We start from the raw sequence: 27,393 nt of genomic DNA on the forward strand, positions 1-27,393 counted from the left end.
CTATTCTCTTCTTGTCTAAACTATTTACCGTCCACGTTTCACTTCCATACATGGCTACACTTCATACAAATACTTTCAGAAACGACTTCCTGAAATTAAATCTATACTCGATGTTAACAAATTTCTCTTCTTCAGAAACGCTTTCCTTGCCATTGCCAGTCTACATTTTATATCCTCTCTACTTCGGCCATCATCAGTTATTTTGCTCCCCAAATAGCAAAACTCCTTTACTACTTTAAGTGTCTCATTTCCTAATCTAATTCCCTCAACATCATTCGACTTAATTCGACTACATTCCATCATCATCGTTTTGCTTTTGTTGATGTTCATCTTATACCCTCCTTTCAAGACACTGTCCATTCCGTTTAACTGCCCTTCCAAGGCCTTTGCTGTCTCTGAGAGAATTACAATGTCATCGGCGAATCTCAAAGTTTTTATTTCTTCTCCATGGATTTTAATACCTACTCCGAACTTTTCTTTTGTTTCCTTCATTGCTTGCTCAATATACAGATTGAATAACATCGGAGAGAGGCTACAACCCTGTTTCACTCCCTTCCCAACCACTGTTTCCCTTTCATACCCCTCGACTCGTATGACTGCAATCTGCTTTCTGTACAAATTGTAAATAGCCTTTTGCTCCCCGTATTTTACCCCTGCCACCTTCAGAATTTGAAAGAGAGTATTCCAATCAACTTTGTCAAAAGCTTTCTCTAAGTCTACAAATGCTAGAAACGTAGGTTTGCCTTTCCTTAATCTTTCTTCTAAGATAAGTCGTAGGGTCAGTATTGCCTCACGTGTGCCAACATTTCTACGGAATCCAAACTGATCTTCCCCGAGGTCGGTTTCTATCAGTTTTTCCATTCGTCTGTAAAGAATTCGCGTTAGTATTTTGCAGCCGTTACTTATTAAACTGATAGTTCGGTAATTTTCACATCTGTCAACAGCTGCTTTCTTTGGGATTGGAATTATTATGTTTTTCTTGAAGTCTGAGGGTATTTCACCTGTCTCATACATCTTGCTCACTAGATGGTAAAGTTTTGTTAGGCCTGGCTCTCCCAAGGCTGTCAGTAGTTCTAATGGAATGTTGTCTACTCCCGGGGCCTTGTTTCGACTCAGGTCTTTCAGTGCTCTGTCAGACTCTTCACGCAGTATCATATCTCCCATTTCATCTTCATCTACATCCTCTTGCATTTCCACAATATTGTCCTCAAGAACATCGCCCTTGTATAGACCCTCTATATACTCCTTCCACCTTTCTGCTTACCCTTCTTTGATTAGAACTGGGTTTCCATCAAAGCTCTTGATATTCATGCAAGTGGTTCTCTTTTCTCCAAAGGTCTCTTTAATTTTCCTGAAGACAGTATCTATCTTACCCCTAGTGAGATAAGCCGCTACATCCTTACATTTGTCCTCTAGCCATTCACAGCTTAGCCATTTTACACTTCCTGTCGATCTCATTTTTGAGACGTTTGCATCCCTTTTTGTCTGCTTCATTTACTGCATTGTTGTACTTTCTCCTTTCATCTATTAAATTCAATATTTCTTCTGTTACCCAAGGATTTCTACTAGCCCTCGTCTTTTTACCTACTTGATCCTCTGCTGCCATCACTACTTAATCCCTCAAAGCTACCCACTCTTCTTCTACTGTATTTCTTTCCCCCATTCCTGTCAATTGTTCCCTTATGCTCTCCCTGAAACTCTGTACAACCTCTGGTTTAGTCAGTTTATCCAGGTCCCATCTCCTTAAATCCCCATCTTTTTGCAGTTTCTTCAGTTTTAATCTACAGTTCATAACCAATAGATTGTGGTCAGAGTCCACATCTGCCCCTGGAAATGTCTTACAATTTAAAACCTGGTTCCTAAATCTCTGTCTTACCATTATATAATCTATCTGATACCTTTTAGTATCTCCAGGATTCTTCCATGTATACAACCTCCTTTCATGATTCTTGAACCAAGTGTTAGCTATGATTAAGTTATGCTCATTCATCATTATGTTCTTTTTATGTAAATTGATTATATCGATGTAATGACATTTGTGGGAGAATATGGCACTTGACCACTCTTGAGGATTATGCAGACTCTGAACACGACACGTGCCAGCCGGCTAGGGCAAAGGGAGCAGGCAGCTGTAATGCCTCTCAGCTGTGGCAGCCCGGGTGTGGGGGACCCTCCGCTGCGACACAACCGGGCCACGACCAGCTGACGCGCCTACGTCAAACAGCCTGGTCGTCTACCGGGACATCAGAAGTCAGCACAGACAGCAGGACGCCACCGCTCGCCTGCAGCTATCCCCTAGCGGTCAACCACCTGCCAGACCACTATTCGAGGAACATATATGGATATGGTGTCTGTTCTTCCTCTGTACTTTCAGTGGCTCAGATGGCTAGAGCATCTGCCATGTAAGCAGGAGATCCCGGGTTCGAGTCCCGGTCGGGGCACACATTTTCACCTGCCCCCGTTGATACATATCAACGTCCGTTAGCAGCTGAAGGTATTAATATATAATTCTAACTTCATTCGAGGAACAAGCGAGTCGCGTGGCACCACAATCGACGCGCGCGCCGGGCCTAACTGATTCAGCGGGGTGTCGAGAGGGATGTGTCCTGTCGATAAATGGCGAGCTAATCCAATGTCCCGCGCCGGCAGGCGTGTTCCGACGCAGAGGTGAACGGGAAGAGCAGGGCTGGCCCACGTCTCACTAACGCCGAATGGATTTCTGTTCCAGGGGGCAGGCTGCATGTCAAATGCAATGCTGACACGCCAGTCGCTGATGGCTAACTGCTGCCAGTATTTCCAGTAAAGCATTTATTTCAAGTAGTGGGCAATGAAATGGATATTCCTGCCGGTGGTATACCTTAGGTATGTGGCGTCCCTGACAAGAATTTAAAATGGCGCCCTCTGAAGAACCCCCCTGGAAGCAAAGAATGCACCCCCTTATCAATACAGAGAAATTGATATTTTCCCTTGTCCCAAGAAAATGTGAAAGCGTTTCCTGGCGCATATATATATATATATATATATATATATATATATATATATATATATATATATATGCAGTATTGTTAGTTTACAGAAATTTAAGACAGAACGAAACTAATTTTCAGCCCAGAATCAAAGGTGTTATAAAGGATTAAGAAACAAAAACACACATTTAAATACAAAAACTCGTTATATTTTACAAAGTCTATTTCAAAATACATTGTGTTGCTAGGACTACCTATATCAAATTTAACTTAACGCTGTTATTAAGCTCAGTTAATCTACTTAAATGCTACTTTCCTGGCTTTGATTTTCACAAAATTATCAATTAATTCTTCTGAGTTAAGTTTCGCTACCTCTTCATGGTCAATCTATAAAACGGCTAAATTTGACAAACGTTCCTGTCCCACGGTTGATCTTAAATAATTCTTGATGAGCTTTATTATACTGAAGCTTCGCTCACATGAGGCCACCGTAACAGGAAGTGTTAAGTAAATTGTAAGAGCTATTTGGATATTCGGATATATATCTTCTAAAGAAAGCTCTTGAATCTTTTTAGGAATGTCAAGTGGTGTTGCTTTTTCAACATCGTTAATGAGTTCTTTAGCTTGCATTCGAAAAATTTCCAATTCTTGTCACAGCTCAACTACATCTACATCATGTGAATATTTAATCCCAAAATCTGCCGTCGATTTGCTTGATGAGTCCTCGGACCCCCACTGACGTTTCCAGGTTCCATTTGTCTTGGTTAATATCAACCATTTCCTCCAGACTTGCAGTTCGTTCAGAGTTCTTTTTAAAGAGGTGACTGCTCTTCGTTTGGTTGACCACCTAGTGTCACAATGACCCTTCAACGTAATGTCGAAGTTACTTAGCACAGCTTGCCACCTTCCTGTAGAGCCACTGAAGAAAGTAAATATCTTTTGAACTGTTCCAAAAAAGTAATCATTAGAGGCGAAACAGCGGCGGCATGCGATCCGATAACGTTTAAACTATGTGCAGCACATGGAACAAACCGAGCACTATCATTTTGTTTGAGTATATGAGCCTGCACACCGATATATTTTCCAGCCATATTGCTGCCATTATCATAACCCTGACCTCTGCAATTATCAATACTTAGCCCATCTTCTTCAAGTTTTTTGAGAATATCCACTGAAATGCCTTCACCTGTTTTTTCATTAGTGTTGATAAAGTCAATGAAACTTTCTTTAACTTGATACTTCCCATCTGACAAGTCAACAAATCTAATAACTTGGCTCATTTGCTCAATCTGAGCACTATCTGGTGTGCAGTCAAAGATGATCGAATTTTTTTTTCCATTTTTTATCTGATTCAAGATTTTCTGCCTCACGTTACTTCCAGTAACAGTTATGAGCTCAATTTGGACTTAAGGGGAAAAGTAACTGTGAGCAATTTTATTTGATTTAACCTATGCCAAATGTTCTGCTAGTTTAGGATGATAGAGACTTATTAGTTCTAATGTGCTTAAAAAAAACTCCACTACTTGATTCGCCAATGATTTCTTTCTTTGCTGTTCCTCGAAGTGGTAGATTATTATTATTATAATTACATCTATGACTACTTTCAGTATGTTCCTCCACTTCTCTACTTCCTTCTGAATACTTTCTTGAATGTCATCATGTACAGTTTTCTTTTGTTTTAGTCGGTTTTGCAAATCTTTCCACTGCATGCAACACAACCTGTGGCTGGACGAGTTTTTGTGATTGTAAATGAGAGGGTTTAAGTGTTTCCAGTCACTGAAGCCTTTATTAAAATCTGAAAATGAAGATGACTTTCCACGATGACCCTTCCCAAAGAGGAGACAGGGAAAACAAAATAGAGAATCTCCCGACTGGCTATAAAGTAGCCGTTGTCTTCGCACACGTTCGCCATTTGTGAGCTTTTTGTAAAACCACTTGCCATCGAAACGTCTATCTCCATCCGACACGGGAAACTTGAAGGTTGATACATCAACTATTTGAGGGCCACGTTCAACCAGCACAATTCGAATACTATCAGTAATAAATGGATAGCTAGGCCATTTTTTTGGATCATTAAAAACTATTTCACCTATTTCTGGTGAACAGTCTTCTTCTAGTGGAGGTATATCATGACAACAAACTGCTGATACTTCCTCAACTAAATAGCTACGTGTGGAAGATTTGTACTCTTCATAGTTGTTTTCTGAAACTGGTGGGGTTATATGATGGGAAGCTGATGGTTGTGGTTGTTTGTCATCATTTGCATGTGGTTGTGTTTCCGTATCATCAGATTCAAAATCGGCATTACTCTCATCTTGATCTGTTGCAGTATTGCGTGTGTCCACCTCCTTGTTGGGTTTTAGCCAATTTTTCAAGTCTCCTGAAAGGGGAACTGCAGTTCTTTCCTTTTCTTTTCTTAGTTTTTTTAAATGCACATCCAGATAGTTTTTTAGGTCCTATCTCTTTGTTGTATGAAAGGAAATGTTTTAACCTGGAATGAAATATAAATGAAAGTAAAATGAACCGATACACATAATAATAACAATAACATATGAATAATTTATAATGGGCCACACACAAAAGAACCCTCTGGGCTCAAGTACCACCAATTGGCTCAAGTACTCTCCACAGGTCAGGTCGAATCTAGTCGAGATAATCATCCTTGTCATGTCGAAACTTGCCTTAATTTCTGCCACTTGTAGTTGACGTCACTTAAACCCACATACCAAATTTCAGCTGATGAGATACAGTGGAAGTTACCTAAAAAAAAAATCACGAAAGCATTTATTTAGTGTGATGGCGCTTACAAGGAAAGGCCGGTCTACACGTTACGATTTGTCTGCACAGATATCTGTGCAAATGTGTGTGCACGCAAATGATGGCTGCAAATCAGATATTAGATTGTAGAGCGTACCCAGGAGCCGATATAGACTCAGATCACAATTTAGTAATGATGAAGAGCAGGCTTAAGTTTAAGAGAACCGTCCGAAAGAACCAATCGGGAATTAAATGAGATATCAAAGCTCTGAGAAATGATGAGACGCGTTTGAAGATCGCGAAGGCTGTGGATACTGCGGTCGTGAATACCAGAGTTGGAAGTTCAAGTGAAGAAGAGTGGATATATCTAAAAACAGCAATCACAGATGTTGGAATGATAAACATAGGAACAAGGAAGGTAAATACGAAGAAGCCATGGATAACAGGGGAAATACTTCATCTGATCGATGAAAGAAGGAAGTATAAAAATCTTCGGGGAAAGTCAGGAATACAGAAATACAAATCACTTACGAATGAAATAAGTAGGGAATGCAGGGAAGCTAAGGCAAAATGGCTGCAGGAAAAATGTGAAGAAATTGAAAATGAAATGATCGTCGGTAAGACTGATTCAGCATATAGAAAAGTGAAAACAACGTTAGGGGAAATTAACCCGGCTGTAAACTCAGCTCGTCTGTCAGACCACGGAGAAATCTTCACACTAATACATGTCTGAAAATTGGTTAAAAGAAGCCATCTTGTCGGCACATAAAAGATAACAATAAGAGTCGTCTGATGGCAATTAAAAATCGATGTAATCTGTAAGGGTCTGAAAGAACAGCTACGTGTTTGACGTTTGTGCGTCCTGTTTCCAGGCGCGTGCACTGCTGGGTTAAAAGCAACGGTGGTAACATTAAGCGTGGAGTGGGAATTCCACTGCTGAGCGCAAAGGAGAGGGCAGATAGATGGGAATAATACATTGAAGGACTCTTATTAGGGAGAAGACGTGTCAGATGGAGTACTAGAAGAAGAGACGAGTGTTGACATGGATGACATAAGGGATCCAGTATTAGAGGCGGAATTTAAAAGGGCTTTGCAGAACTTGAAATCAAATAAGGCTGAGGGGATAGGTAATATTGCATCGGAATTTCTGAAGTCATTGGGAGAAGTAGCAACCAAACGACTGTTCAACTAGGTGAGTAGAATCTATGAGACTGGCGACGTACCATCAGACTTTCGGAAAAATATCATACACACAATTCCGTAGATAGCAAAGGCAGATAGATGTGAGACCCACCGGACAAACAGATTAACATCTCATGCATCAAAGATACTGATGAGAATAATATATATAAGAATGGAAAAGAAAATTGAGGATCTGTTAGGTGACGAACAGTTTGGCTTTAAGGAAGGTAAAGGCACCAGAGAGGCAGTCACGACACTGCGACTGATAATGGATGCAAGACTGAAGAAAAATCAAGACACTTTCATAGGATTTGTCGACTTAGAAAAAGCGTTCGACAAGGTAAAACGGTGCAAGATGTTCGAAATTCTGAAGAGAATGGGAGTAAGCTATAGAGAACGCTTATACATCGACTCTTTGATTTGGTCTGAATTTCAAACTCCAAGGTAAAAATCAAAGCAGCAAAACAATGTAGAAGTATATCAGAAATAACGGTGACAATAAATGTGTGACTTTTTAATATTTCTTTGAATTCAAACAAATTTTATTGACAGGGAAACCACATTGCACACTCGATGTTGCTTTAGAGTAGACAATACTAACGATGTAAGAGCTAGAGAATTTTGAGTTAGCCTACTCGTTTCAAAAAAAATTCCCATAGAGAGATACAATGTGTATCGAGAAGCATATCGCAACCAGATATGACTGAAAGTGAAGTGCTCAGAGCTCGTTTTACTAATGCAAATTGACTAGTGCGGTATCACCAGTTTTAGTGAACCTTGAATGCACAATGCACGTAGACCTGATATTAAAAAGGGACTGAGCGTTAGAAGGACACTTTCAATCAAAGGTGAAAAATACAAAGGCGACTTTGCATTCAACGTCTGCTATTGACCCTTTTTTACACAGTAATGCCCGTTAATAATCTGGATGGTTCATTGTTACCTGTTTGAATGGACCAGAAACTTTGGTTCACGCCTGATAATACCAGCTTTACGTACAGAAGAAATTGTAAAGGGATTATCGATGTCTGGAGAAAAAAAAAAAAAAGAAAAGAAAAAGTGTAAGAGAGAGAGAAATAAACATCTAGCATTTTTCACACTTCAGGCTTTATTTCTGTTTTAAATAAAGTTATTGTTGTCGTTCTGTGTTCTGTATTCCATAAAACGCTTTGAGAAAGGCATGAAAATTCTGCTGGATTTCATTAACCTGGAGAGTCTCAGTGGAATGCACGAAGGGACACTTCGTGCCTCACGTGGCAAAACAGTGGAAAAAAATCAGAGACACTATCAATATCTCGCTTCTACTTGGCACATACATCAAAGTTGCTTCTTTAACACTGCTTGCTTTTATCAAAAACATTCATCTGAGATTATAATGAAATTAGCGTCACTTTGACATTTATCGAATGTAATGACATTTAGGATAAAACAACTGTTTTCATCTTCAATACTTTTAAATCTTATGTGTAATTTTAACTGGTACGTCTGTTATAAACAATATGGCAAACAGCCAAATCCCCTTTGATAGCATATCAAATGTTACTGAAATAAACAATAAGGATGCTACAATAATCAAATACGAGTATGTTCATATTTATTAATTTTAGTTAATGAAATGTAGTTGTGAGAAAGAAAAACTGTATGACTGGCATTGTAGATGAATGAGTTCATATTATTTTGAATAATCAAAAGTTAAACTCTGTTTTTTTATGTACTCGTTAAGAACAAAACTGATAATTTTAGTACCTTCCCTAGGGACGCTTTTGGAAACACCTATGTCGATTGAAACTTATAGTGACATATGCATGACTTTCCACAGATTTTGATATGCATATATTGTTATAATGTAGTTTTCCCTGCTGCTACGAATTTCAAATCAAAAAACTGACTGCGAAGAAAAAACAGTCCATAAATTAAGCAGATATACGTAAGAAGCGTCAAATCATAAATAGTGCGATTCTACTGCGAGAAAAACGGGGAAAATGTTTAACTGCCTGATAAAACAAAATAAGAGTTTCATTCAAACATGAATGATTCGTAGCTGCTAATGAACCATGAGCATGAGCACAGGAAACATATTGCTATCACGGAACACATGACCCACCTTCCTTGATGTACGATTGAGCGCTTCCTCTTGCTACACAGCCACAGATGAACTGGTAACTGTTGAGTTTTGCAGGGCCGTGTAACCGTGAACGCAGCTTCGGCGAGCCTTTAAGGGTGGCAGCCACGCTCACGGTCGACAGGATTAGTGTCGGCACCGAGGTCCTGCGAATTGGCGACAGACAGCGCGGGGGTGCGTGTCCGGTCTGGGTTACTTCCGCTCGCCAGCTAACACAAACACCTACCACTACAAAGGTGGCTGGTGATTTTGAAACCTGATGGAAAGCCGACCAGGATGGGGAGGTAGGCGAGTCGTCACTGCCGATGAACTTTTAAGTGCTAAATTATTTCTCAGTATGATAACCAGGAAATGCCGAAAGCGTACATGGTGCGTTCAGCATGACTTGTTCTACGTCGCTCTCGTAAGGCCTCGTGCTTCAAAATCCTCGCCCCCAAACGTTTGGGCAAGTCGTAATTGCCCTGACCTGGCGGGGTAGCATTCATCTCACGCTAGGTGAGGAGAGCCCTACGTCATACTGACGTAGGCACGCGTCATCATGAATTTCACGAGTTGTCCTATCGACTGTTTTATGCATTCTGTATATATCGACTGTTGTGTGCGTCTTGAATCTACATTGTTATTTGTTTATGTGCTTTCATTGTCCTACTGTCCGGTGTTACCAGCGTGTGCGTCGTTCTGAACATGGGCTCTAACGGAGATGAGAGAACTTTCGAGCAGATCCATGGAGATAGTCTGAAATATTTCACTATCTTTCTTAGTTGATTTACAACACGAAGGCAAAATTAAATGGAACTAGATGGTTTAATGTTTCTAGCAACATTCGGAATTATCTTCAGAACCACTTCAATTTCTCAGTTTAACGTTTCTGCCCACATGAATTATGTTCAATTCATTGGATTTTATAAAAATACGAAACACTTTAATTTCTTCCTATTTCACGTTTTTATCCACATGAATTATTCAATATTAATCGGATTGAAAACATGACTAGACACTTTTTTAACTTTCGTTATGGTTATGATTCTTTCATTCAGATATTCGTTACGTTCACGAAACACACAATAACATCCCACATTCTTTGGATTGCAGCTTAATAATTAATTACTTCACTTTTGTGTCCACACGATTTATGCAAGATTCATCGGATTTAAAAAGAATGACAAGCTTTTTTTTATTTCGTTATGGCTCCTTCGCTCAGACATTAATTATGTTCATGAAATACACAAGAACATCGCAAATTGTTGGGATTACATTTAACAATTCATTCAGCAGGGATGAGCATATCACACAACTCCTGCCACTTCGTTTGTACACATGTATTTACATTTAGCTTTGACGTTATCGGTACAACTGCAAAGATCGATATACGTATTTAGTCGATTTAGGTTATTTACGTCACGATGACGTAACGTTACGTCATTATGACGTAGGGTTCTCCTCACCTAGCGTGAGATGAATGCTACCCGACCTGGCAAGAGTACAATTAAGCCAAAAGGATCTATGTTCCTTAAAAACCTCAAATCTGCGAATAAATTGTCGACTCAGCGGAGATAAGAGAATAAGGTAAAAAGCTTTGATATGGCAATTGCCATAGCAAAATTAATGAGACCAGTAATATTAACAACGAATCTTGTTTATAGGTGCATGTGATAATTGTTATTAAATAGGTCTAATATGACTTTCTGGGTACTTTGTTAAGGTAATATTTTGCAACTGTTGCCATAAAGCTAATATAACAAGTAAATAATATTTACTTACCATGAATGTAGAGTATACGTTTACTTGTCCAATTAAACAAGAAATATGTCAACCGGATCTGACTACAATCGCACTTTATGCATTTGTAGGAAGATGAAGATGTCAGAACTGGTTTGCAAGGTTATGCGCTCTCGTGCTCTGATAAAAAAAGTTCATGGAGTAAGGAGGTTCAGCTTGGGTAATGTATATTAGCTGAGCACTGCCAAAAAATCAATAATAAATTAGTAGTAGTAGTATTTTTCAAGAGTTTATCTATAAAGATGATACCGGCCGCGGCGCACATTCTGTTTCGAGCAGACTGCACATTTACGTCATAGTCTGCGTTTCTTGGACTGGTCACTTGGAGTGCCATGAGGAAAGTGCCTCCCAGTAAAGCGAAGAGGATTCTCGTCATCAGAGCGCCTTCCTTTACTATCTCTTCTCTGTTCTGTAGCAAATTTTTCCACAATTTCTCGTACCAGACTGGCCGCGGCGCAGCGTTATTTTTTCAGAGGCCCTCCGTCACGCGTCACGTCATCGTCGGCGGCCTTTGGAATTTGTGTCCCCCTTGCTCTTGCGCCCCTGGCGGGGGCCACTCCTGCCAACCCCTAGGTACACCCCTGACATGGGTTTAATCAGTCGAGACTTAGTGCAAAAACACAGAGTGATACTGGATTATGCAAAGTAGAAGATGTGCATCTATGGCAAATCGATCATGCTCCAGAGAGAGACAGAAAAAGCATTACCAGATGAAAGACAAGAAACAGTTAGGACTGTAAATTCAAACATAAGGCGTACATATGCAGAAATAATAAGAACAATTGCTATCGGTGTCTCAGAGTTGAAAAATGATGGTGCACAAATGTTTCACTGAGAACAGAACTTTGATGCAACAAAGAACGAAATCAAAAGGAGTCCATAATGCCAGACAGTGCACAAGATGGTCAGGTATGGGACTCATCAAGCCAATGACAGCAAATGCCCTTGGGCAGTAGAAAGTGGTCTCACCTGACGGCATAGACACTAGACTGAGGCAAGCAAAGTTTTGTACTAACAGACACCAAAGCGAAAGAAGGAAAGGCAGATATGTTCGGAACGATGAGGCCAAAAATGTTAGTAATGGTCACGGAAGAAACCTTGGTAGGGGTCATTTGGAGTCATGAATAACAAGAGGAAAAAACTGGAAGTGGCTGACACCACAATAAAGAATAGTAACAAAGGAAACAGTTAGTAAAACGAAAAGAAAGAATTTACCAAATGAACGTCGCATTTTGGCAAGAAACGGAATCAATCATACCAGGCAAGAAGTACAGCCAGTAGTGTATGTCCCAGAAATATAATTATAGGAATTGGTAAATTACTATAATTATGTGTTTTAGATGGAGATCTGCTAATATATACAGACATGTTAAACCACCGAACAACATTGCTGTTCAAAGCTGAAGGCATATCAGTCAATAGTGACCACATCGCATCCTACATGTGCAGAATTATTTAAAAATGTTGATGCGAGTGGAAATCGTATAAACGACATTTCACTGAATGTAGTATGCCCATTAACAGGAATAGATGAAATTTTGGATGGCCTAGGCAAGGTAAAATGTTTTTCTATTCTTGATCTTACTAAAGGATGCTACCAAGTGCTGCTAGATGAACGGGATATAGATAAGATGGCATTTAGCACGTCCTGTGAGCACTACACTTACCATCAGATGCCGATGGGGCTGAAAACAACACGTAGCACCTTTCAAAATTTAATGAATTCAATTTTTACAGGTCTCCAGGGACACAATAACAGGTTAGAGGATGTATTCAGAAGACTGAGGAAATACAAGTTAAAATTATTGGCCGACAAATGTGAATTTTTGCAGAAAGAAGTGACATTTCTAGGTCATGTACTAACTGGCACCGGACTGAAGCCCAAACCCAGTAAAGTCGCTGTGGTAGAGAGCCACCCACAAAGACCACACAGCAGTTAAAAATACGGCTAGGATTCGTCAGGTACTACTAATAGTTTATCTGTAATTTTAGTAAAGAGAAAAAACCATTGTATGACCTAATGGAGAAAGGAGTTGCATACAATTGGGGTACTGCACAGCAAGAAGCATTCGTACAGCTAAAGGAAAAACTAATTACATGACCAGTACTGTGATACCCACACTTCATTGAAGAATTTATCATAATTACAGATATGAGTCAGAATGCGATCGGGGCTGTGCTCAGCTATGGTACATTAAGTAAAAACTTAGCAGTAGTTTATATTTCTAGGATTTTAAGTAAGTGTGAATATGGATGCAGTACAGTAGAACGAGAAATGTTGAGCAGTGAAATATTTTAGACCAACGTATTTAGTAGAAAATTTAAAATATGTACCGACCATAAACCACTGACATGGGTCAATAGTGTGTCCCATCCATCATCAAGATTTATAAAATTTCGACTGAAATTGGAGGAGTATGACTATGAAATTTAGTATAAAGTGGGCAAAAGAATGATTTGTCCACAATACAAGAGGTACGACAGCTAAATGAGATGGAAGAGTCAGAAAAACCTGTGAGGCGGGCACCAAAACGCTAAACGGTGCAAGAATTAACCAAGGCAGAAAAGGAAAGTATTCTGAAAGAATTTCACATCTCTCTTATGGGAGGATATCAAGGGATAGGCCATACTTAAAGTATATACCAGGGAAGGTATGAAAGGTGGTATTGAAATTATATAAGACAGTGTGAAAGTTACCAGAAAAATAAAATCACAGAAGTCAAGACTTGAACGCCTTCAGAGCTGACAACTACACCCAAATACGTTCTTGAACGTTGTGACATTGACATGTCGGACCTTTAAATGTCATTAATGATAGAAACTGTTATTTGTTGAGGTTCCTAGAGGCGCTGACTAAATTTGTAGTGGCAGAACCAACAGAACGACAGGACGCTGTTAGTGTTGCACGTGTACTAATAGGAAACATAATACTAAAATTTGAATTCCTTCAGTACTGCTGAGTGATATTAGTGGCAGTTTGATTAGAGACATAATGTAAAGTATTCGCAAGTTATTACACATAGAGATAATACAGAGTACTGCCCATCACCCACAAACGAATGGAGCACTGGAGAGAACTCACTGTACATTAACAGAGACTTTGCGAGATTTCATGAACAGGACACATACACACTGCGGCACTCAGATTCCATACTTTGTGTACAACATCACACCACGTGGTGCAACCAGACACACACACCATTCGAATTTTTCTTCGGACGAATAAGTAATGTACCAAGAATATTGCAAAAGAAACTGGGAGACATGATATATGACAAGGATGGTTATTTCTTAGACCTGAAACAGCGAGTGCAGTACACGAACCAACGAGCAAGAAAGAAGAATATAAAGTAGAAGGAGAAATACAAAGAACAATATGACAGAAAACAACGTCTAGTAAATTTCAGGCGAGAAGACATAGTACTACTGCACAATGAGAGTGCACGCAGAGGCTGACTGTGTAAATTAGAAGCCAATGTAGAAATCTGTTCTCAGCAATAGAGATAAAAAAAACCCAAATGAAGTGGTAAATACAAAAGGAAGGTATTACATCTAGGTACATATGAATCGCCTTAAGCAGTTTTTCTAATTACAGAAAAAATGGCGGAGGCTATGTGCGTCATGATGGTGATAATGGTGGTTTGGCTACGACAAGTAAGTGCTGTGGAAAGGCACCACAACCTATTTAAGTCGTTATCCAGTATTTATTATGATGATATGGGACAAGCTAACATATATAGAGTCAATTGGAGTATAGTTATTTATATCAATCTTAAGGAATTAAAAAATACGTTTGAACAAACTGAAGGGATAGCCAAGCAAGCTATCATATCTTGTGAATAAAAATTAACAGCCGGCCGGTGTGGCCGTGTGGTTCTAGGCGCTTCAGTCTGGAACCGTGTGACCGCTACGGTCGCAGGTTCGAATCCTGCCTTGGGCATGGATTTGTGTGATATCCATAGGTTAGTTAGGTTTAAGTAGTTCTAAGTTCTAGGGGACTGATGACCATAGATGTTAAGTCCCATAGTGCTCAGAGCCATTTGAACCATTAAAAATTAACATCCATTAACATGGATAAGGGAGAACATAGTGGAGTAAGTCAGGTGCAACAACGACACGTAGGTCGAATAGAGCGGTCCCGAGAATTAATTGGTCAGCTAGCCAGACATTAATAGAACCAAGTGAGGTATATTGAATATTGTAGGTGAGGTCAGTAACATTAGATGCGGAGTATACCTCATATTTCAAAGTCAAAATAGATAGCCCGGAAGAACAACAATGAGCCTTGTTAAAATTAAGTAAAGAACAAGTAAAAATTGTGGGAAAACCTCTATTAGTATAAATCAAATGGTGAGCTCAATAGAAAGAAATGAGAAGTCATCACAGAGAGCATGAAGAAGTTAGGGCAGCATACAACAGCATTTGAAAATAGTACTGAAGTACTAAGTGGATACGTTGAGTGGCAAGTTTCTAATGCATAACCTCCTCTTATAAATTAATTACAATAATTATATTGTATATTATATGATGTTCTAAATACAATATAACATAAGTAATTTAATTAATTCGTAAAAGAAGGTTGTGCATTAAATACATGCCAAGTGTGCAAATGCACCACTTACTACTATATATAAAAACCTAAGCCAATTTTGAGAGCCAAAATTAAAATCTATATATAATGAAATAAAATTTTAGTTGAAAATAATTGGCATTTAGAATGCACTAGAGTTAATTTAAAAATAATTTGAGATTCCAAATCATTATTTATTCCTTTACATGGAGTCAATAAAATGTCAGCAAAACCCTTCAGGGCCTTCTGAAAGGAAACCCCACAGGGTTTTCTTCTGATGGTACTCTCTTTATTTACTTTCATCCCACTGAGCTATATTTTACTGAATGTCGCTATTGTACTACAATTTGGATTCTAACCATTGTCCACCCGTCTTCTTCTTCTGGCAGCAGTTTGGCAACAACCTGTGTAGATGGTAGAGGTTCTGGCAACAGATGTCCTCATCTTCTTCCAAATGGGCTCAAGCAGTGGACGATGACAGCAAATAACGATAGTATTGGCTGGCTGAACCAGTCCCATAGGTATTCAGCTGGGCCCTACAGGATAAGAAAATAACGTTCACCAATTGTACATATAGTTGATATTTCATGAATGAAGTTGATTCAAGAACAAAAATGAGACATCTGTTAGCAGTTTCCTGAACTAGCTCCAGCTGCAAAAGCCGACCAGTAAACTGTGGCTTGATAGTGCTCTTCAACCTTCTGACTGTCCTGTTGTTGTTACATAGATGTTTGGGATGATACAAAACATACTCAAGCGAGTGATGTTATATTTAGAGAAGCATTAATGATTTTTCAGGTCACACATGGTCTCGAAATAAAAGGTGTGCTATGTGAACAACTTTTAAGTTTGATGAATAAACCTAGATATGATGTCAAAGATATAAATGCTCTAAAGGTGCAACTAAATAGATACTACAAGTAACAAAGACAGCATTTCATTAAAGGCAAAATCATATTGACATTCACTTTCATTAACTTAACAATAATCCTGATACTTTAATTACAACTAAAAAAATGTTCATATTTATGGAATACACAGTCACCACTGTCCAAAGGATCTAGGTGGAAATGATAATGTGTTAGGTCATGCATTTTTTCCAGCTGTGAAGAATGATCCAGTGGAAATATGTATAGATGATGAAGAGTTGTGGAGACTGCTGGGAATACATGAACAGGTAAAACAAATGTTTGAAGTTTTGGTTTATGAAATTGTTCATGCATTGGGTTTAGAGCCCACAGATATTGATGGAGCAGTAATGTATCCATACTATAATGGTTCAAAGGTTACAGCTAAGCTATTCAGAGCTTTTATGGTGAATAATATCGACAAAAAACACAACCATCTATTCCAAGAAGAATTCCAGTTGTTTCATCTGAATCAATTGAATCTTTATATCGAATTAAGAAGTTGATCACTTATTGCTTGTGAATAGAATTTTATATATTTTTATCGAATATGGGTGTGTGTAAGTAGCGATATGAGTTACACATAATGCCTAACTGATTAACATTTTTACCTAAGATTTACAAAAATTAGAGGGAATATATCAAATAGCAGGCAGTGAAATCGTTTCATTTGTTGACATGAAATATATGATACACTTGTATACATTACCCTCAATCACTATCTAATACGGAATTTTGTCAAGATTTTAAATTAAACATTGTAATAAACACACACATTGGATAAACGTTTTTATTCTTTAACGAACTTTTCAGTGTGATAATAGATGAGTCTGATTTTAAATATAAAAGATGAGGCATTATAACTAGAGAATTTCCAAGAGTGCATACTGGAATAAATTCTGCAGTTAGCTACATTAATGGATTGGTGTATCTTTTCAAACTACATACTTCCAATGAACTTAATGAAATCTCAAAAAAGATAGTTTGAGCTGGTAGAGCTGATTTATCCTTAAATGTTATTGATTGCAATGAACCATCAGAATTAGTTCCTGAGGTGATGAATACTTTAAAAGGTACACTGCAAATACTAGAAAATTTCTTAATAAAATGTATTTATATAATTGGAAGCCACCCAATCAAAACTAAGTAAATACTGTAAAACTGAGAAGTCAATTGATACTTTTACCTCAAGAAATATCTAAAATATGGTTATAGGACAATGTGTAGACAACATGTAAATGATTATCATACATGAGTATACAGTAGTAAACAAATACCTTGAGTGTGTGGAAAAATGTTTCTATACATTGTTATAGAAACACATACAATGAATTCTAAAAGAAGAAAATTTGAAGATATTGCTGTTGATGAAAAATAATGAACAAAAGTCTGAGACAGATAACACACAAAACCATGCTGATTGCAAAGTACTCAAACCCATTGTGTAATGACAAACATACACGCAGATTTAAGAAGTGTACTCAACAATATATCAAATATAAGAAATTTAGTTGACCATTTTTTAAATTTCCTTAATAAAATATTTAAATGAAATAATAGATTAAAATGGAGCAATTTGCAATTGCCCAACTTCCTGATTATTATGGAAGAAATAATGTTAATAAAACAGATTAAGAAAAGATGAGTTAATTAATTTAATTATAGCATATAATTTAGCTATTCCTGCAAGGACACTCAATAATATGAAAGTAACTGAAGAAAAGACTAGAGCTACAAATCTTGGAATTGGAGGCTACAATAAACTAAACAATTCAGAATTAATTAATTTGATATTTTATAAGTTTTTCATTTCATCAAGAATTATTCCAGTAGACTAAAACGAGACCAAAACGTGTAACTAATACAAGTTATTGTTACAGATTTGACGCTGATGTTCTTGAAAAAACTCGACCACCAGGACAAGAAAAAATTCATCCATTCACTAGCAAGCTATTTGAGCAAGAAAAAGGGAACAAACTGTCTAAAAACGATTTATTTGACAGTAAAGAAATAAAATCTAAATTTAATGAAAAATTGAAAGCTTGGTCTGTTGATTATAAAACAATCTTAAACTGTGCTAATATTAGTAAAGTCGGTACCGTTAGTGAGAAAACATAACATATAACGAAAACACTAAGTTGTATGGTAGAAGTAGCTAAAAAGAGAACAAATTTTAGAGATGGAGATAAGCTGAATATAACAACAGCAAATCCAAAAAACTTTTATCTAATTTCCACAGGATATAACGCATCAAATCATACTAGAGAATCTGTTCATGTTTTATGCAATAGAATCAGAGCTACATTAACATCTGATGCATCTACTGATGTAGAAAATAGAACAGTTAATATTCAAATGTTAGCAACACCAAGAAGTAGAAAAGGAAATAAAATAATGAATTAAGCTGATGATAAAAACACTAAAAGATACATTACTAGAATTAATGATAGTGATAATCTGTGTTGTCCTATAGCAATAATGGATGCAACAATATATCACACAGATTTTATCTTATACAGAGAACTAACTACTGGTGAAAAAAAAAAGGAATCAGAGTAGAAGATAAATGCAGATTACAAAAAAAGTTAACCAGGATATTATCTAACCAATCAGCTGAATACAACGATGAAGGATTTACCCTAGAAGATAATAAAAATCTTGATAACTATTGGATATTGAAACTAATGTTGTATGGATTGAAAATATCAATTTGGTTACCTGTCATGGTCCTGAGAAAGTCATAAAGATATATCTGTATAAAAAACGCAACCATTTTGATGTAGTTAACAGTATGTCAGCGTTCTTTGAATTACCATATTTTTATGATAAATATCCTTGGGTAGCAGAAGATATATTGAATTTAATTAATAAAAGGAGGAAATATAAAAATGCAGTAAATGAAGCAGGCAAAAAGGAGTACAAACGTCTCAAAAATGAGATCGACAGGAAGTGCAAAATGGCTAAGCTGTGAATGGCTAGAGGACAAATGTAAGGATGTAGCGGCTTATCTCACTAGGGGTAAGATAGATACTGCCTACAGGAAAATTAAAGAGACCTTCAGAGACAAGAGAACCACTTTATGAATATCAAAAGCTCAGATGGAAACCCAGTTCTAAGCAAAGAAGAGAAAGCAGAAAGGTGGAAGAAGTATATAGAGCGTCTATACAAGGGCGATGTACTTGAGGACAATATTATGGAAATGGAAGAAGATGTAGATGAAGAAGAAATGGGAGATGTAATACTGCGTGAAGAGTTTGACAGAGCACTGAAAGACCTGAGTCGAAACACGGGCCTGGGAGTAGACAACATTCCATTAGAACTAGTGACAGCCTTGGGAGAGCCAGTCCTGACAAAACTCTACCATCTAGTGAGAAGGATGTATGAAACAGGCGAAATACCCTCATCCTTCAAGAAGAATATAATAATTCCAATCCCAAAGAAAGCAGGTGTTGACAGATGTGAAAATTACCGAACTATCAGTTTAATAAGTAACGGCTGCAAAATACTAACGCGAAGTCTTTACAGACAAATGGAAAAACTAGTAGAAGCTGACCTCGGGAAAGATCAGTTTGGATTCCGTAGAAATGTTGGAACACGTGAGGCAATACTGACCCTATGACTTATCTTAGAAGAAAGATTAAGGAAAGGCAAACCTACGTTTCTAGCATTTGTAGACTTAGTGAAATCTTTTGACAATGTTGACTGGAATACGCTATTTCAAATTCTGAAGGTGGCAGGGGTAAAATACAGGGCTTTGTACAGAAACCAGATGGCAGTTATAAGAGTCGAGGGACATGAAAGGGAAGCAGTGGTTGGAAAGGAAGTGAGACAGGGTTGTAGTCTCTCCCCGATGTTATTCAAGCTGTATATTGAGCAAGCAATGAAGGAAACAAAAGAAAAATTCGGAGTAGGTATTAAAATCTATGGAGAAGAAATAAAATCTTTGAGGTTCGCTGATGACATTGTAATTCTGTCAGAGACAGCAAAGGATTTGGAAGAGCAGTTGAATGGAATGGATTGTGTCTTGAATGAAGGGTATAAGATGAACATCAACAAAAGCAAAACGATGATGATGGAATGTAGTCGAATTAAGTCGTGTGATGTTGAGGGAATTAGATTAGGAAATGAGACACTTAAAGTAGTAAAGGAGTTTTGCTATTTTGGGAGCAAAATAACTGATGATGGTCGAAGTAGAGAGGATATAAAATGTAGACTGGCAATGGCAGGGAAACCGTTTCTGAAGAATAGAAATTTGTTAACATCGATTATAGATTTAAGTGTCAGGAAGTCATTTCTGAAAGTATTTGTATGGAGTGTAGCCATGTATGGAAGTGAAACATGGACGATAAATAGTTTGGACAAGAGGAGAATAGAAGCTTTTGAAATGTGGTGCTACAGAAGAATGCTGAAGATTAGATGAGTAGATCACATAACTAATGAGGAAATATTGAATTGGATTGGGGAGAAGAGAAGTTTGTGGGACAACTTGACTAGAGGAAGGGATTGGTTGATAGGACATCGGTTGAGGCATCAAGGGATCACCAATTTAGTATTGGAGGGCAGCGTGGAGGGTAAAAATCGTAGAGGGAGACCAAGAGATGAATACACGAAGCGGATTAAGAAGGATGTAGGTTGCAGTAGGTACTGGGAGATGAAGAAGCTTGCACAGGATAGAGTAGCATGGAGAGCTGCATCAAACCAGTCTCAGGACTGAAGACCACAACAACAACAACAACAACAACATGATAAGTATAATAAAACATGTAACAACAAGAACGATCATAAATGCAAGATAAAAAAGGAAATATGTATGTTCTTTAGTGGTACAGAACACCACACTGTGGAAAATAAGATATTTTGTAAAAAAGTAGTAGATACTGTTATAATGAAGAATGCTTAAACAGTCACCAAGAATTTTGTGATATAGGTTAGAAATGTGAAGAATGTAAAAGGATTTTTTTGATATCTGAAGAACATATATGTTGCTTTGAAAATGTAGAAACAGTATCTAGAAGTAAAAATGAAAAATGAAAAATTATGAATGTTACATACAATACAAAATGGTGACATATATGGAAGAAAATTTAGTCAAGACTATATAGTCAAAGTTGTAAAAAATGTAATAAAAGTGAATGTTATGTTAATGGAGAATTAAAAAATTATTAAATTTTTGAGTATTCAAAGTGAAATAATATAGTTACAGGAAATCAGGTTAAGGATTCTTAAGGTTAGTTTTTTGTACCTATACTGAAAAATATATGTGGTTTGATTATGAAGCACCACATGAAACAAGAATATATATTCCAGATCTCATAATAGCTCACAATCTTAATGGTGACAATGTTTATAAATTAAAAACAAACAGTGAACTCTGTAAATGGTTGATATGTAATACACATAATGATTTTACATTTATAGCTCATTATACTGAAAATTGTGATTCACAAATCATTCTAAAGCACTTTGTCGGAAATACAATATGGTGTTATGCTATCTGTAAGGGAACTAAATGAATGTTATTGGAGATAAACAATTACACCTAAAGTTATAGTTAGCAGAAAATTTATACAAGGAAAACATAGTAAATTTCCAGAAGCATTTGATCTGAAAGAATTAAACAAATATTGCTTCCAGCATTTATTCCACACACAGGAAATTAGAAATTACATAGGTCTGAGTCTTAATATCAAATATCATTGTGCTGATACTATGAAACCGAAATATAAGGAAATATTTCTCCAAAGCCACTGTCAAAAATTTAAAGTAAATTATATGTTCAATATTAAGATAGAAATTAATGAAGGCTGTAATTCTGATTTAGATATATAAAGAAGAGGTTACTTAGATCTAAGAAAACAATTGAAGAAATAGCTAATATAGATTCATTCTGTTATGTAACAATTGCTGAAGTTTATATAGCTATATACAGATCTAAATATTTATCTTATAGAAGAACTGCTGTATTACATGAAGAACAAAAGGACAATTATAGTAAAGAATCTATAGCTTGGTTAAATAATATGAACAACAAAAATTGTCATCATGCTCTAACTGATGGAGAAGTAAAAATAGCTGGAACTAAAGTAGATGGCACTGATAAAGAATCTAATTCTGTTTGTCAATACAAAATCGAGAATCAGTGGATGATTTATATCAAAAGACATTAAGAAGTGCAGAAATACGAAATTCTGGATATAATTTAGTAGGGATGTGGGAATGTAATAGGATTAACTCAGCAGTGTATAAAAAGCTTGAGAAATTAAAACAGTGACCTGAAATTGTAGAACCACTGAATCCAAGAGATGCTTTTTATGGAGGCCACAGAAATACAATAAAATTAAGAGATAAAGAGGACAGTGTTAAACCCAAAAATAAAAGACCTTGATGTGTTTAGTCTCTATGCAACTATACAACATTATAATTACTATCTTGTTCATCATCCAACAAAAATATACGAGCCAGGATAGTATTCTAAAAAATGGTATGGCTTATAAAATCTTCCTGTTTTACCTGTACAAATGAAGACTGATAAAAATGAAATACTGTTGTGTCCTGTACATTTAAACTATGCAGAAGAAAGAATAAATAAGTATAATCACAATAACGATGAAAGACATTTTATCAGAATTTGGACAACTGATGAAGTAAATAAAGTTAGAGGAACAGGATATAAAATTTTAGATATCTATGAAGTATGGAATTTTAGAAATAAAAGCACGAAGTGGTTAAAAACTTATGTGAAAGACTTCATGAGTATAAAATTAGATATCTGCCCCCCTGAGTTTGAAACTAATAGGATGTATATATAATAGGTATTGACTTAGATCCTGATAAGTCAAAAGAAAATCTAGAAAAACGAGATGTTGTTAAGATATGTCTAAATTCAATATGGGCAACATTTGGAGAACAACAAAGTATGAGTAAAACAGAGTAAGTGACAGATCTAGAAAAGTTTTATGATGTACTACTGGATGATTGATTAGTCAACACAGATATTAATTTTATTAATGACAATATGGTTCGGATATAGTACAGTACCCACTTACTATATACATAAAAATCCAAGACAGTTTTGAGTGCACTAGAATGAAACAAAATTTTAGTTGAAAGTAATGTACATTTTCAGCACACTACAATTAATTTAAAAAATTCATTTTGGTGCATTCGAATTAGTAGGAGATGCGTATCGCCCACGAGATTATTAAATACTATGAAATAAATATTTTACATTTTATTCAGTGTTGGATTGTCATCTAAAACTAGATTACAGTGAAAAAATCACAGCAAAAATTCTAGGCCATGAAATTCATTACCATTATTTTAAAGTTTCTTCATTCATTTATATCTCAGTGTAATATTCCCTCCTTCAAAAAATTTAAAATCACAACAACTAATTAATTTCATATATCTGTCTGGCAAAATAATTTTAAATTCGTTATTCAGTTCAAAGCACATTTTTCTCCATGTCTAGTGTTCAAATATTCACAACTGGTAACCTTATATAAAAAATTTACTTTTAAGAATGAGATTTTCACTCTGAAGTGGAGTGTGCGCTGATATGAAACTTCCTGGCAGATTAAAACTGTGTGCTGGACCGAGACTCGAACTCGGGACCTTTGCCTTTCACGGGCAAGTGCTCTACCAACAGAGCTACCCAAGCACGACTCATGCCTCGTCCTCACAGCTTTACTTCTGCCAGTACCTCGTCTCCTACCTTCCAAACTTTACAGAAGCTCTCCTGCTAACCTTGCAGAACTAGCACTCCCGAAAGAAAGGATATTGCGGAGACCTGGCTTAGCCACAGCCTGGGGGATGTTTCCAGAATGAGATTTTCACTCTGCAGCGGATTATGCGCTGATATGAAACTTCCTGGCAGATTAAAACTGTGTGCCGGACCGAGACTCGAACTCGGGACCTTTGCCTTTCGCGGGCAAGTGCTCTACCAACTGAGCTACCCAAGCACGACTCACGCCCCGTCCTCACATCTTTACTTCTGCCAGTACCTCGTCTCCTACCTTCCAAACTTTACAGAAGCTCTCCTGCGAAACATCCCCCAGGCTGTGGCTAAGCCAGGTCTCCGCAATATCCTTTCTTTCAGGAGTGCTAGTTCTGCAAGTTTCGCAGGAGAGCTTCTGTATAGTTTGGAAGGTAGGAGACGAGGTACTGGCAGAAGCAAAGCTGTGAGGACGAGGCGTGAGTCGTGCTTGGGTAGCTCTGTTGGTAGAGCACTTGCCCACGAAAGGCAAAGGTCCCGAGTTCGAGTCTCGGTCCCCCACACAGTTTTAATCTGCCAGGAAGTTTCATATCAGCGCACACTCCACTTCAGAGTGAAAATCTCATTCTTAAAAGTAAATTTTTTATATAAGGTTACCAGTTGTGAATATTTGAACACTAGACATGGAGAAAAATGTGCTTTGAACTGAATAACGAATTTAAAATTATTTTGCCAGACAGATATATGAAATTAATTAGTTGTTGTGATTTTAAATTTTTTGAAGGAGGGAATATTACACTGAGATATAAATGAATGAAGAAACTTTAAAATAATGGTAATGAATTTCATGGCCTAGAATTTTTGCTGTGATTTTTTCACTGTATTCTAGTTTTAGATGACAATCCAACACTGAATAAAATGTAAAATATTTATTTCGTAGTATTTAATAATCTCGTGGGGGATACGCATCTCCTACTAATTCGAATGCACCAAAATGAATTTTTTAAATTAATTGTAGTGTGCTGAAAATGTACATTACTTTCAACTAAAATTTTGTTTCATTCTAGTGCACTCAAAACTGTCTTGGATTTTTATATATATAGTAAGTGGGTACATCGAGTACACTTGGAATGTTTTTATTCCATAACATTTTTTACAAATTAATTAATAATATAATATAATATAATAAATTTAACTATGTTGTAAAAATGTTATGTAATAAAAACATGCCAAGTGTGCTCGAAGTACCCACCTACTGCTTAAAATAGAAGAATTACAAGGGCCGTCATCATACTGATTACTGTGAATGAGCGACTGATCCAGCCCATAGGTATCTCTAACAAGTTAGAAATAGAGTTAAAATTGTTTATCGTAGCCATTGTAAATGCTCCAAAGGGAATCCTTCAACGTCATGTAATCAATCCAGTTCAAACTGTAAATCATCTAGATCTGATTGAAACTGATATAAAAGACAAAAAACTTCTTATTGCACTGACAGAGGACAGTGGGTACCACTTGCTGAAACTAATTGATTTACATGTATTTATAGTGGGATAATATGCTGAATATTCCATTAGTCAATAGCAAGTCATATAATAAGATAAAATATTGCCCTTACCCATAGAAATATGTTCTATGAAACACTTGTTAACATACATTACTCCAGAAGACGAGATATTAAGCATATACAGTGCTTATCAACAGTCTGGCAAGCTAAGTAATGAGTAATTAGATTGCAAAAAGATAGCTGTAAAACAGAGGATTTTTAAGGAAATCTTCATATTATTAGCGACCTAAGACCACGAGATGTGTGAGGCAAAAATGTGGCTGTCAATCAGAGAATTTCTACATGATTGACAGGATTGTAGACAGAGGGCTTAAAAATTATCTGTAATGAAGAGAAGCCATGTGACATAGCCCTTAGAGGTACAGGTAAATCAAATTTTGTGACGGTTGTAGTGAGTATGGAGTCCAGAGAGTACATACTGTTAGATCCATCATACAACACGAAAGCTTAGATTAAGACTGTAGTATTTAAGGTAAGGATAAGAAAAATGTATCCCAGCTCAATTTCAATTTACCTATTGAACATGTGGTGAGATAGCTGATGATTTGAAAGTGGCGGGCCATAAACTGGATGACCTCCTAAATGTGATTGAATACCAACAGGCAGCTACATTTTACTATTACTCAGTATGGGGATATACAGGTGCAGGCATAGTCATAATAACAGTGATATGTTGTAAATATGCAGATATTGTAAACGTTGTATAGACTGCTTTAGACTAGTACAAAGGGGCTTTTGAGGATGGCCAATGTGGCCAGCTGTGTGTTAGGAATAAAGTGATTAACAGATACAGTGAAGGATCCCATGTACGTTATCAGCCCTCCATGCGAGAGTGTGACAGTCACAAAACTGACTTTTATGAACAGGGGCTTCTGCCTGTGACTTATTCTCCTAAAGAACCACCGACAGTATTGGTGTATAGCCGAACACCCATTCTATACAAGTGAGGAAACTGTGATGTAAATAGGTTAAGCCCTGTATCTAGAACACATAAGAGATGTAAATATAGCCTGATGGCTGCGAAACACCGGAGACATAAGACATGTAAGTGACTGTAAAATGAAATGTTTGAATAACGTTATGTATTGTCACAGAGACGTGAAACTTATTTTTAAGAACCAAGAGTGTTTATATGTAGTACTGTTAAAGATATCATACTAAGACAAAACACTTTTGCAAAGATGTAGAATGAGTGTCAAGTATAAGGGTGTTACAAAAAGGTACGGCCAAACTTTCAGGAAACATTCCTCACACACAAAGAAAGAAAATATGTTATGTGGACATGTGTCCGGAAACGCTTACTTTCCATGTTAGAGCTCATTTTATTACTTCTCTTCTTATCACATTAATCATGGAATGGAAACACACAGCTGGGTGTTGTGTGATGTCCTTAGGTTAGTTAGGTTTAAAGTAGTTCTAAGTTCTAGGGGACTGATGACCATAGCTGTTGAGTCCCATAGTGCTCAGAGCCATTTTTTTGAAACACACAGCAACAGAACGTACCAGCGTGACTTCAAACACTTTGTTACAGGAAATCTTCAAAATGTTCTCCGTTAGCGAGGATACATGCATCCACCCTCCGTCGCATGGAATCCCTGATGCGCTGATGCAGCCCTGGAGAATGGCGTATTGTATCACAGCCGTCCACAATACGAGCACGAAGAGTCTCTACATTTGGTACCGGGGTTGCGTAGACAAGAGCTTTCAAATGCCCCCATAAATGAAAGTCGAGAGGGTTGAAGTCAGGAGAGCGTGGAGGCCATGGAATTGGTCCGCCTCTACCAATCTATCGGTCACCGAATCTGATGCTGAGAAGCGTACGAACACT

The sequence above is a fragment of the Schistocerca serialis genome, chromosome 3 (assembly GCF_023864345.2).
Source record: "Schistocerca serialis cubense isolate TAMUIC-IGC-003099 chromosome 3, iqSchSeri2.2, whole genome shotgun sequence".
In the NCBI taxonomy this organism is placed as follows: Eukaryota; Metazoa; Arthropoda; class Insecta; order Orthoptera; family Acrididae; genus Schistocerca; species Schistocerca serialis.